This window comes from Passer domesticus, chromosome 1, assembly GCF_036417665.1.
Source record: "Passer domesticus isolate bPasDom1 chromosome 1, bPasDom1.hap1, whole genome shotgun sequence".
Lineage (NCBI taxonomy): Eukaryota > Metazoa > Chordata > Aves > Passeriformes > Passeridae > Passer > Passer domesticus.
Window position 1 is genome coordinate 65,493,242 of NC_087474.1, and position 13,575 is coordinate 65,506,816.

General features: G+C 38.5%; 1 protein-coding gene across 17 annotated transcripts in view; it reads left to right on the plus strand.

Annotated features, from left to right (window-relative positions):
• Positions 1-13,575, plus strand: part of TNS3 (tensin 3) — a 206,930-nt gene that overhangs the window by 62,909 nt on the left and 130,446 nt on the right. For 4 of the 17 annotated variants that reach the window (XM_064421562.1, XM_064421571.1, XM_064421567.1 and 1 more), the window contains one exon: positions 12,532-12,574. The exons of the other annotated variants lie outside the window; for them this stretch is intronic. The gene's annotated coding sequence lies outside the window, so the exon portion shown is untranslated. The remainder of the gene's footprint in view (positions 1-12,531; positions 12,575-13,575) is intronic. 17 annotated transcript variants of the gene reach the window in all.

A 13,575-nucleotide genomic window follows, 5' to 3' on the forward strand; every position in this document is an offset into this window, starting at 1 on the left:
GTGTCAGCCAAGAACTCTACGTATTTTAGATAAATGATACAACCACTGGCAATTAGCAATCCTACATCTCACTTCTGCATTGCTGTGTGAATTGGCCAAGTTACTTTGTACATTTTTGTGTCTTGATTTCCCTGTGGGAAAAATAGAGGGAATGGTACTTACCTATCATGAGCCATAAAAGTCAAAAAGTGCTTTTAAAACTATTGTCCTGTAAAGCAAAGCCTGGAAACTGAAATCAGTAATTTCTGGTATTATGAGGAATGTGAGTATCAATTCATTGGAGGTCTCTCCTAGATTTGATCCAGTAAATTTATGAATTAACCCATATAGGAGTCTGAGGATCTTGTATAGCATCACTGCTAAAATTATAAATAGAAAATAAACCATTTCTTTGTAGCTCACAGTATTAGGGGCATACTGGCAACAGCAGTTGCTCTTGTGCACACAACCCAAGTATTGATTCTGAAATGGAAAACCAGTTACTGTGGTTCAGAAGAAATTTTAAACATATAGCAACCTGTGGGATATGTTACTAGTTGTTAATAATTCTGATTGAAGTTGGTTTGTGTGAACTTGGTTTATGTGTACATGGGGCAACGGAGATAATGTAGTCCCAATGGACTCTGACCTGGTGGCACGTAAAGAGTGTAGATGGCATAACTGGCCTAACCTGTTTTAGTTTACTAGCAGGATTGTGGACTGAGGTGTATTCAGTCACCAAATAAACATTTACTAGTTTGGGCAGAAGGAGTGGAATTGTATTTAAATTTCTTGCAGGGATATCTGTAGGTGAAATATTTTCACTACACAGTATACAATATGTCTTATTTCTGAGAGTGAGACTGAATAGTGTGGCTTGCTTTTGGTGTGAAATGTGGTGACATTTTTATATTAGGAGTCTTTGTTCAGCACCAGTAAATTTTATCTATTTAGTGAAGAGTTCTGTTGTTCTGAAGGAGAAATAGCTGCAAGCAGTTTCTTTTACAACTGTTTTGAGTGTAAAGTTTTGACAAGATCAAGTAGTTGAAAGGTTTAGACAATAGGGAGGGTAACATCTATTGAAATTAAACAAAACTTTGTGGCATCATAATCTACTGCTGAACCATGGATTTATCCCCATTCACTCCAGCTAAGGAATTCCAACCTTTTAGTCTTCACATGAATAAACAATACATATGCCTTCTTTAAATCAGTGTTGCATCTATTTAATCAATGTAAAGGTTGCCTATATTGCGCTCCTTAAACTGGCTTATAGCAAGATAGTAGTTAGACTCTCAGTGAAGTATTTCTTGGAAGACTATTGAACCCTGATGAAATTCACAGATGTTCTTTTTCTTCAAAATGTGTGTTTTATTGAGTATTTTCTTTTGTCTTGTTACCAAACTGGCCCTTCACATTTCTCATGAACCACACATCTTGAAGCTTTGTAATGACATCAGGAGCCTCATATATCAACTCAATGCAGCTGTTTGGGCTTTCAGGTGGTAAAATATAAAGTAGTTCCTGTGTTCTAACACTACTTACTTTATGGTGTCATGCACATTCCTCAGAATGTGGGATGGTGTTAGTCTAGCTCTGTTAATTCAAATGTTTAGCAGAGATGATGTATTCTGTTGCACTTAATTTTATTTCATGAAGAAACAATGGACTATTTGTGGAAATGGTCTTTCATCGCAGAGATTTGTATCTTAACCCAAAAATGGAAGAAAAAAAAAGGGGGGGCGGGGGGGGGGGGGGGGAGTGTCATGGTCACTGTATTTGTTTGTTTTTACCTTAGAGGTGAGTGAGCTTATATAGTGCTTCTAAAATTAGATAAAAATCAAAGGCGGTAGATTTGTTTAAATGGCCTTTACTGGAATTATTAGATCTTATTTTGAAAGACTGTTAGTTTAATCAGTTGATAGTATTTCTTAAATTGATGTTTTTAATTTAAAAAAATGCTGACAACTTAAGTCTTTTTCTCTAGTGCTGTCAAAATAAGAAAAGGTTTAGGCCCTAACTATAAAGCTCTGAATACTTGTTTTCATCTATTAAAAAAGATAAAGATTAAAAAGAAAGCCAATGGAAGTATATTATTTTAGAGATAATTTTTTAATTCCAGGAAATAGTCTAGAGTATTTTAAGATGCTTCAAAAGTGCAGTAAGGTAGTCCTCTTCACTGAATTTCTTTTTTGTCCTTCATGAGAGTGTATATTAGAAAAGAATGAAGCAAACTAAATCTTAATTCTTCAGTCCCATCATCTATGCTGCCAAATTTCTTGAAGTAAAGAAATGTGTGAAGGCCCAAACCTCTTACATACATGAATTCTTATCTTAAAATGACTTAATTATGAAAGGTCCTTATGACTGCAGGACTTGTCAGTTTTAAGACACGTTTAAAAAGTGATCTTCAGCACAAACATTTCTGATTTAACCTTAATAGCCTTTCTTCCTTACTGCCCCCTTTTTTTCTTATGTTTTTTTTCCAAATGGTTACCCCAAAATTTTGCATACCTCTAGTCTGTCACTTAAATATCACTTGTCATAACTAGCTGTTATAATGTGGACAAATTAAATGGACATATATTTTATAATATATGTAAAGTAAATTTTACCTAAATATAGGTAAAGTATATTTTACCCTAACAGTCACTTCAAGCTGAAGTTTGTTTAGCTGTTTTGCTAAGTCTTTGACTGGAAGTTTGATAGTTTTGATAGAAATTCGGGAAGGGCATCAATGGTTCTGGTTCCCACCCCCTTCTGCTTCATTATGCAAGCTTCTTTTCTGCCTGTAGAAAGAAAAATCGAAGACTTGAATATTCAGGCCCCTCCTAACAAACCTGATTTTGAACAGTGAGTGAGATTGTGCTCTGTACTGTTTCAAAATAGGGGAAGAAGAGAATAAAAGTAATTGTGGGAGAAATAGAGATTGGTTTGCTTTTTTTTTTTTTTGGGTGTGTGTGTGTTTTTAATTTGGTTTTTTTAAAAGGAGCAGGAGCATACCTTGAAAAAAATGCTGAAGAAGTGAGTGTGAAGTCACAAAGGCTTCATTTTAATTGCCTATCTCATTTTTTTTACTTGAAATCCATGGTACATATACACCTACATACGTTAAACCTAGTGCCAGTATTTTCTCAAAAATGTTAAAAATTAAGAACTGGAAATACATGTTGATATGTAGAAGTTAAACCAAACTCTCAGCTATATATGGGTAAAGTGAGGAAGAGAACAGGAAACTTTAAGAAAATTCAGTACTCTTAACAGTGCTTGAAAGAATGCTTGTCCCCTGTTGCAGAAGAACCCTCTCCTTCCTTTTATTCATGCTGTTGAATGTAATCCTCTCCAGAAGCTTTGTATGAGAAAGATCAGTGAATATGAAAAAATTATTTTTTATTCCTCTTGCATTAATTTTTAAACATGTTTTGAGAAAAACAATGTGAGACAATTTACTGTTCCCATGGAACACAGTCAGTCTGTTTTTAATGTGGGCATGCAAGAGATTTTTTAAGAAATAGGAAGTTGAATAATTGTTTGTAGTATTGGGAAGGTCTGTGCATGTAGATGAAGGATTGCATTCTCCAATTTCATCTTAAGTGGGTGTCATTACTAGCAGATATGTTAATTTGGGTTAGTCAGGCACGAGCTTCAAACACAGTGGAGTTTGTAACAGTAACTAAACTGAGCTAAAACCTGACATATACGATGATTTTGCTCTGCTAGCTCTGAATTTGGTTTCTGGCTTACATCAGTAAATGCTTTTGTGAAAAATTTATCAAGTGGATTTGGTTGTAGTAAATGTCTGTGACTAATGGCTAGTTAGTTCTCATGTTTTCTTGTCTTCCTTCCAAGAAATAGTGTGGAAAGCTTATGGAAAACTAGGAACATGCCCAGCTCCATTATTTAGGTAAACTTCCTTTTTTTCCCCCTATATACTTCATTCAGACTTTAGCTCACAGGATCTGTGAGATGTATGCATGCATGATGTAGTGAAGGTGAAGGACATGCTAAATCTACAAGACTTTCCCATTGATACTAACTTTCCTGGCTCCTTCCAAGACTGTCACCAGAGCAGTTCTTAAGGCAGTGCTGCAGGCTATAGCTGCCTGTCTCATACAAGAGCCTGCACATCATGGGAAGGGAAATGCAACAGCTTTGTTCTGTTCTCTCGTTTGTTTGTAAAGGGTGGAAATATCCAGTGGAGGTTTGTATTTGTCTGTTCAGTTCCTGCTGTCACCATCCAGAGCCATAGTGCTCATGTCTCCATGAAAACTGTGGGCTTTGGAGAAACGTTTAAGGAGGGATGTTTCTTCACTTCTGGTTCATACAGCTTTTCTGAAGTCACAAGGAAGCAAAGGTGAAACTTTTGCTTGAAACTTCTTGAATTTTTTTTTAAAGCTCTCTCTGTCTTGCTGTTCAGTTTTTCTTTATTAAATTTTGATGTGTGCTTTTCCCTTCCTTTTTTTTCTCTTTCAGCTTCTTAAAAAGATTTTCCTAGTTTTCTCAATTTCTTGATTTGTAGTTATAGATATGCAGAAGAAGAGACTAATGAGACACTTTCTTGACAAAACGTGTGAGCTGATGCCTGATTTGAAATACTTGACAAGACTGTGTTTTAAACTTTTTTTGGATTTCAGTTCTCCAGAAGCGGGCTGGTGTGGGCCTCTTTGTACTGCATTTCTGTGAGGTTTGTTTTTTAGTTTTAGATTTCAAGTGCTTACCAGAGTAAGGCCACGCTCTTCAGAGACATGCAGAGTTGAAGTTCCAAAATGCTGCTTTAAGTGAAGTCAGTCTCTTGTTAGTAAATGTCTCTTAGTCATAAGAGAACACAGAGAATAAAACTGCATGAATTGGCTACTCCAATCCCTTAAATTAATGAAATGCAGTGATCCTGAATTGAGCTGTGCAAGGCACACTCAATTCAAAAGCTAGTCATTGCATTTGTCAGGAGGGAGGGCTCACATTGTTTCTGGAAATATTAGAGGATTACAAGATTTAATAGGAATTCAAATATGAAGTTTTGTTATAATACAGTATATTCAGTTCCAGGCATTCATCCAAAATTAAATGAAAAGCAGGCTTTCTTTGAACAATTGAAACAACAGAAACAGGGAATGAGCAAGAGGGAAAGGTTTGGTAGTTTCCAGAGCCAAGTTTGCCTGCTTATTTATTTTCTCAAAATTGACTTCAAACATTTCTACTGAGTGTAGTACTTTTTCACAAGGCAGAAGCTTCTCCTTTTCAGAAGTGTAACACTAATTACTATAGCAGACAAATCCAGAAGCCTGGTTTTCTTTCAAGATATAGCATGCTTCTTTCTGCCTTCCCAGCTTTCTTTTTCTAAAGCAAAATTATCCATGTTTCAGATTCCTCAGTATCAATAGTTTTCAGATGGCATAGAAATTTTTCTTGTATGTTTGACTTCACTAAAAAGTAAATGGGCTCGCATAGGTTCTGCTTGACAGCTTACACTGGAAAAGGGAAATACCCACTACAGGGTGTATTTTTTCCTGCTTATCTGCATAATTTTCTATTCTTTCGTAGCTTATCCTCTGAGTGACAGATCTTATATCCCTTGTGAAGATGACTCTGATTAATATTTGAAAATGCTTTTTTGACACTGGAATGTGTGAAAGGATAGGACAGTAATAAAGCCATCACTATAAGTGAATGCTAGCCAAATATTGAAATAATAAACGACTGTGGCATTACTTTTACAATGTAATTGAGGACTTGCCACTTGCCTTTCAAAAGGAAAACACAAATCTTTTAGTGTTAATTTAAAAATCTCTTTTTCTCACAGTCAGAATTCATTGTAAAAAGCACAATGAATCATGTATCTATGTGGACCCTTCCCTTCAGAAAGAACTGTGAAGGAAGTGTGATACTTTAGCTAAAAATTCTGATGTTTGGTCTGACTGCTATATAATGGTGGATTTTGTTTGTTTGTTGCATAACTAAACTTCAGCCTCTGGCATCCCATTCAGTTTTTGTTCTCTATCATGTCAAAAGTCATACTTGCTTCATTTAATTTAGGTTTTTCACATTGGTGCAAAAATCTAGTACTTGATCATAAGTAAAATGGTGTGGCAGAAGTGTTACATAAGAACTTGCTTTTGATTGTTCTCATTTAATGTCATTGAATGTTGGACTCGAACCTCAGGCCTGTTCTCGGGAGAAATGTCTTGGAGAACACCAGCTGGTAGGTTTTGAGGGTGGAAAGGAGGATTAATTGGGTTTTGGATGTCTTTAAAGTGCAATCCATGGGAAAAGTGTTCAGGGCAAGGTAGCCCTACTGATGAGCAAAACAAAGTTAACTGCAGTGGTGGCTGGCCTTGAAGGGGAAAGCGATTGCCCCTTCGGGATGCCCCTGCTAGCTGTGGCCAGAACCACCAGCAGCACTGGGACACTCTCCCGATCCTCACTCCGGTCAGGAGGGTGCCTAAGGCTTTCGCTTTGAGGGACGAGGATCAGCGAAGAAAGGGCTGCTACCCAACAGGACGAGGAAAAGTGACAGACTACAGCCGTAGTGTAACCCCAATTTACTGATTTATGGGCTCCAAGAGAACTGACAAGAAGACCCTGAATTGGGCTGTGACACTAACTTTTAAAGAGCAGAGGATACAGAGGTGGAGTCTGGTCTTCAACTAATCAGTGAGAGGGTGGGGGTGGGCAGATGGTGATGGACACAGTGGAACAACCAATAGAGAAAAGTCTGGGGAGGGGCCCTGACCCCTGAACCAATCACTCGATGCCCTGGCTGGAAGACTCTAGAGGAAAAGGATGGGCTGCCAAGTGATGGACAGGGCACCAGGGAGGGTCTAAGGAACAGATACATGGGTTGCCAAGGGGAATGGGGAGGAGAAAACTGGACTGACAGGGTGGGTGAGGAGAGAGAGAGAACCAGGGCAGAACCACTACAAACAAAGGGGTACATGTAACAAACCAATTTACAACTTAACAGTGCTAAAGCATATAAAACACACCACAACAGTTAACAAAGGTGAAGAAACTATAAGTGGTGTCATTTTATCTTTTGCTATAATGACTTCATTTTTCCTTCAGAGAGGCTGTTTTTAGGGAGTCATTGTCAAAAATCTGTGATGGTTTTCTTCAATAATGGTAGGAGAGTTGGGATTGGTTTTGGAATGATTTTATTCGTTCCACAGAAAAGTGTTTTTTATTTCTAACTATGTCAATCCAATTTCCTTTGAACTGTCTTTACTGGGGGGTGACAAGGATGCTTTGTCGTATTTGTTATTGAAATGCTGTGATTGGAGAGGTGCAGAGGTAGAACCATACAATCACAGAATGGTTTGGTTGGAAGGGACCTTAAAAGATTGTCTAATTTCAACTTTCCTGCCATGGGCATGGACACCTTGCACTAGACCAGATTGCTCAGAGCCTCATCCAGTCTGGCACTGACCCCTTCCAGGGATGGGTATCCACAGCTTCTCTGGGCAACCTGTTCCAGTGCTTCACTACCCTCACAGTAAAGAATTTCTTCGTAATATCTAATCTGAAACTACCCTCCTTCAGTTAAAGCCATTCCCCCATGTACTATCACTGCATATGCTTGTTAAAAGTCCCTCTCCACTTTCCTTGTAGGCTCCCTTTAGGTATTGGAAGGCTGCTTTAAGGTCTCTCTGGAGTCCTTTCTTCGGCAGGCTAAGCAACCCCATCTCTCTTACCCTGTTTTCATAGGAGAAGTGATCATCTTCATAGCCCTCCTCTGTATCCTGCTCCAGCAGGTCCGCATCTTTCTTGTATTGGGGCCCCCAGAGCTGGATGCAGCAGTCCTGGTGGGTTCTCGCAGGAGCAGAGGGGCAATCTGCCTTGACCTGTTGACCATGCTGCTTTTGAGGCAGGCCAGGATATGGTTGGCTTCCTCAACTGGAAGCACACGTCGTTGAGATGTATCAAGCTTCACCAACATCCCCAAGTGTTTCTTCCTTGGGTTGCTCTTGATCCATTCTTGGCCCAGACTGTATTTATGCTTGGGATTGTCCCAACTGAGGCACAGGACTTTGGATTTGACTTTGCTGAACTTCATGAAGTTCAAACAGGCCCACCTTTCAAGCCTTTCCTAGGTCCCTGTGCATGGCATTTTTTCTCTCCAGCATGCACATCACACAACTTAGTGTTGCCAAACTTGCTGAGGGTGCACGTGATCCCACTCTCCATGTCACTGAAAAGATGTTATAGTGCCAGTCTCAGTAGCCACCCAAGGAATACCACTGGTCTCCGCTTGGACATTAAGCCATTGACTGCAACACTGTGATTATCCAGCTAGTTCTTCATCCTCAAAGTGGTCCATCTGTGAAATCTATGTCTCTCCTATTTAAAGACAAGGGTGTTGTGTGGGACAATGTCAAATGCAATGCACAGGACCCGTAGATGATGTCAGTCATTCTTCCTTCATCTGCCAGTTGTTGTAATGCTGTCATAGAAGGCCACCAAATTTGTCAGGTGAGATTTGCCATTAAGTGAAGCCATGTTGGCCATCACCAATCACCTTATTTCCCATGTGCCTTAGCTTAGTTTCCAGGAGGATCTGCTCTATGATCTTGCCAGGCACTGAGGTGAGACTTACTGGTTTGTAGTTCCCTGCGTCTTCCTTATTTCCCTTTATAAAAATGGGGGTTATGTTTCATTTTCTTCCAGTCAGTTGGAGCTTCAGTGGAATGCTACAACTTCTCAAAAGTGATGGATAGTAACTTAGCCACTTCCAGTTCCCTCAGGACCCATGGATGTTTCTCATCATGTCCCATGGATCTGTGCTCCTTCAGGTTCTTTAAGTGGCCTTGGACCTTGTAGTCTCCTACATCAGACAGTTCTTCATTCTTCCAATGTCTGCCTTTACCTTCATTGAGTACCTCAGCCTTTTCCATGTCCTGGGTAACCAAATTTCATATATTTCCTGAGAAAACCCACATTTTCCCTAGTCTTTCTTTCATCATCAGTATACCTATGGAAACCTACCTTTAATGCCCTTGGCCAAATTTAATCGTGTGAGTTCCCTGGCTGCTCAGACAATTTTTCTGTTTTTCTTAGTCTCTACCTTCACTTTTTAGAGCGTATGTTTTTGTGTTTGAGTTTGTGCTGATGCAACTTGTTCATCCATGCGGGCCTCTTGAAATTTATGCCCAGTTTCTTCTTGGTAGGGATGCATAGCTCTTGAACCAGGAGGAGACAATCCTTGAATTTCATCCAGCTTTCTTGAGCCCCTTTTCCCTCCTGGGCTTTAAGCCCACGGCATTCTACCAAGGAGATCCCTGAAGAGGGCCAAGTCTGCTCTCCTGAATTCCAGGGTAGTGCGCTTGATATGCATGCTCCTCTCTACCCCAAGGATCTAGAATTTCACTGCTCTGTCTTCACTGCAGCCCAGGCTTAACTTGAGCTTCATGTTCTCCACCACTCCATTCTTCTTGGTGAAAACAAAATCCAGCATAGCTCTTCTTCTTGTTTACTCATCTGTCACTTGAAGAAGGAAGGGATCAATGTGTTCCAGGAACCTGCTGGATTGCCTGTGTCCTGCTGTGTCATCCTTCCAACAGATACTGGGTTGTTTGAAGTTCCCCATGAGGTCTAGGGCTTGTGACCTTTGAGGCCATTCTGTTTTCTGTAGAAGGCCTCATCAGCTTGGTCTTCCTGGTCAAGTGGCCTGTAGCAGGCCTGCACTATAATGTCATCTGTTCCTGCCTCCACCCCTTTCATCCTGACCTGTAAACTTTCAAATCAGCTCCTCATCCATCATGAGGTAGAACTCCATGCTCATTCACGGAGAGGACAACACCACCTCCTCATCATCCTTGCCTGTCCTTCCTAAAGAGCCTATAACCTTCCGTTCCAGAACTCCAGTCACAGGAGTTGTCCCAGTATGTTTCCATGATGTCAGTAAAGTCATAAGCATACATGTGTGTTATGCAGGTTAGCCATAATATACTGAGTATACTGTTATCATGGTGTTCAATATCTTATATTGAATTTAAGTATAATGACTACACGTGGGGCTAATGAAATGTGATAGGCATAAAATCTTCTGTTGTCTCTGATTTCTAGTTTTACATCTGGAAAATAATTCTCTTAATACACATCACACTTTCCCCATGAAAACCTCCTTTTATGCTTAGTATTAGGAAAAAACACCCCAAAAATGATGTGGTGAGATATATTAATATTTGGTGATGTTTTCCATGTGAGATATCAGACCTTTTGCCTATGGCGGTATGTCTTCCAAATAGAAGAGAAGTCAGAAACTGGAAACAGCAGCCATGGGAAGGAGGAAAGGGAGGATTTTCACAGTCATGTTATAGAGATTGTAAAATGTGACTGTTCTTTTTATTTTTTTAATGAATTTTTTTCTTTACTTTTTTTCACTTGGATGTCCCATAGATTTATGTGTGATCCCTTCCTTTTTATTTTTTTTAGGGCTTAAAACCAGAAAGATTTGTCATTGGCACAGCTATCTCTTAGAGTGGTTAGAATCGTCACCCCATGCTGGTGTAGTAAATAGTGTTGAAGTTTCAAAGGAAATGTCAAGCCTTCCCTAAAATTTTAGGAATTTGAAGTTTAAGTCTTCAGTCTCAACAGGGCTGATAGTCTTGGTTAAGATGTTTTAGCTTGGATATTAGAATTACTTTCAAAGCCCCTATTCATATGTGTTCAGTCGGAGACTTGAAGCTGGATTGTCCACATCTTGAACAAATGTACTACAGAAGTTAGCTAGTTGAGGAGTTTGTTTGTAATTTTAGTCCTAGAGCTGATGAATAGGCAGCAGGAGTAGCAATGTTTGGCTTGGGGCAACAATTTTAAAGCTGTGAAGGGAGCATATGAAGGCTTGAGTGTAATCCCTTATTACATACATGCATACATACAGACACTCCATGTGTATACAAACATGTATGTTTACTTGAGATGGTTCTTTCAGCTGAACTCATTTCAGCAGTCTTTCCCTTAAGTCAGAAGAAAAAAGAAACAGTGTGATCCTACAAGCTGAGATAGTTATGTCAAGCCCTGTGCTTTCAGCACTCTGTGTTTCCTCTCAGTACTAAAGTGGAGAGAGCTATTGCATCTAGCGTGAGAGAATATGAGACATTTCAGTAGAAGCTTGACAAACTAGAGAGCAAATTCAAAACGTTAAAAAAGAAAGTGAAGAAGGGCTTCTTGCTTCTTATTCCAGATTCAACCTTACAGCTATCCTAGGAAACTTGCAGACTACACCAATCCAATGCCAGACTGAGAAATACATGGACATAAACCCCTTTTAACTGCCACACATTAGGTGTAAGCCCCATTTATGTCTCTATATGCAATTACACAAATAGGCTTGTTGTGGAAGAGTGGGTGCTGAGTTCAGCTTATGTATGAACTTTCTGGTGAAGGGCCAAAGCGGGCAGTGTGTTTTCCCAAGTGCTCTGCTCGTGCACCTGATGAAGTCTCTTTGTACGGAGATTTCCAAGTGAATCCAAAAACACTTTTGTGTGTTTTGCCTTTTTCTATTTGAGTCTTTGTTTTTTCCTAGTTAGCAGTAGATAAGACTGAAATAGTAGTAACTAAAGTTATAGTTATACAGTTGTTTGTCCTATATATCACCTTTGATCTGCTGAAAATCTGCTGGATGTTTCAAACAATAGGGTTCATGGGTTGAATTAACAACACTGATCAGTCTGTATGTTAGTTCTTCTGAATGACAGATTTGTACTTTCAACACTGGAGATTTCATAGCTGATAAGGTAAGTCAAGCTTTTAAGTAATAAAATCAAACAAACGCAAAGCCTATTCTCATGGATTGTGAGTCAGTCTCACATTGTAAGCATTATGGTTGATGTGCGATGTTATGCCCTGGTAAACTGTGTGTGGTTCATTTAAGTTTTGAAGGTGTTGTACTTTATACACACTGAAAACATATAGCTCTTTCCAGCTGACATTTGTAACTTCAGTGAGCAAAAAAAGTTGACAGTTATGAAACTTCCTCTCTAGTTCAAAACATCTTTTCCACAGCAGGATTTAGAGACCAATTTTTAGTTGTACCACTGCTCATATTAGACTTTTTGTAGTAATGTATTGGCTCTTTCCTTTTAAAAGGTTTGTTTTAAACCTCCATTGATAAAATTTAGCATGTTTTTAAGCCTTGGGAAGATATTTTTTCCAGTACTTATAGAAAATTCTCAGCAGTTCACTTCATTAATGTCCACTCAAGTGTCTGTTCATGCTTTCATGAAAAAGCATAAAATGAGAGATTGGGTAAAAATGCAAAAGGGAATAAAGTGGTTAGCAATGTACATCTCCATAGATCTTGTACCTTGGAATAAACAATTCAGTCGCTGAGGTCTGTCATAGAGACCTGAATATGCAGGACAATAATGCAAAACTAATTTTCCATATCTGTTTGAAAGGTAGTTAGCTTATTAGTACTGTAGAATGAATATGTACTTCTGAATTTTTTTTTTGTGCATAAATATATATATATGTCTTTAGGAGGGGATTTCTTAGAATGTACTTAAGCTATGTGGATAATTAAAGTAGTTTGTGTTAACTTTTCTCCTTTTGCAGACTAATAACTCTGAGATGTTAAAAATCATGTAACCAGAAGAGTGTAAGTAATTCTGTTTTACTTACTTTTTTTTTTTTTTTTTTTTTTTTTACTTGGCCTGATTTCTTTTCCTGCTTGTGGCTGCTTATTGTATCAGATCTTCATAACGCATTTGTTGCTAGCCATTTTCAAAGTACGCACTTTGGTTTCTGTACTGTGTGAAATTAGCTTCTGATTAGGACCATTAGTGTTTTTTTCCACCACTGAGTTTTTTTCAGAAATAATGAAATAAATTCTGCATTCCTTGTTTTTAAATCAAGCGTAGGAGAAATAAAGGGAAATATTATAGTCTTCATAGACTGAATTGTATACAGAGGCATTTAGAAAGTCAAGAGGTTTTTTTTTTCAGCAAGAATAATATTAATTATTGTATTCAATATGAAATTGATCTGTTAGCTTATATTAGTTCCAGTTGCTATGACATGTTATTTAAAAAACAGATTAGATGCCACTTCCCAACCCTTTATTACTATGGCTGTAGTACTCCTGGTAAAAGTATAATTAATGACATTTATTGAAGTACAGTAGAACCCAGTTGTCTAATTGATGTAGAAATTTCTGCAAATAGGAAGTACAGCCCATTTCAATACTAGCAGCACTTAGAAGTATACTTTTAGCACAATTTTTGTAAAATAAATAAGACAAAAAGAAAACTTTTTAAAATCCTTTGGAGTTACCTTTTAACAGAGATGTCAAATCTTGTAGATTTCTAAATAAATTATGGGAGATGCCTATAGTTAACTGTCTGCTAGTAGGCAACTGTGATGCAGGTGTTTGATTTACCACTGTGAAAATGAGGCTAAAATTTAAAAAGGGGCAGAAGGAAGGACTTGCAAGGACTCAGCATATGGTCTTGGCTGATTTATTGTTCAATTTCAGACCAGCTCTCTATTGCAATAAATGAGCATCTGTTTCACAGTGTTAGTCCTCTGTGCATTGCATTTATTTTGTGATGCTGTCCATGGTTCTGTGCTGCTGGCTTCTGACATACCACTCTGTGCAGG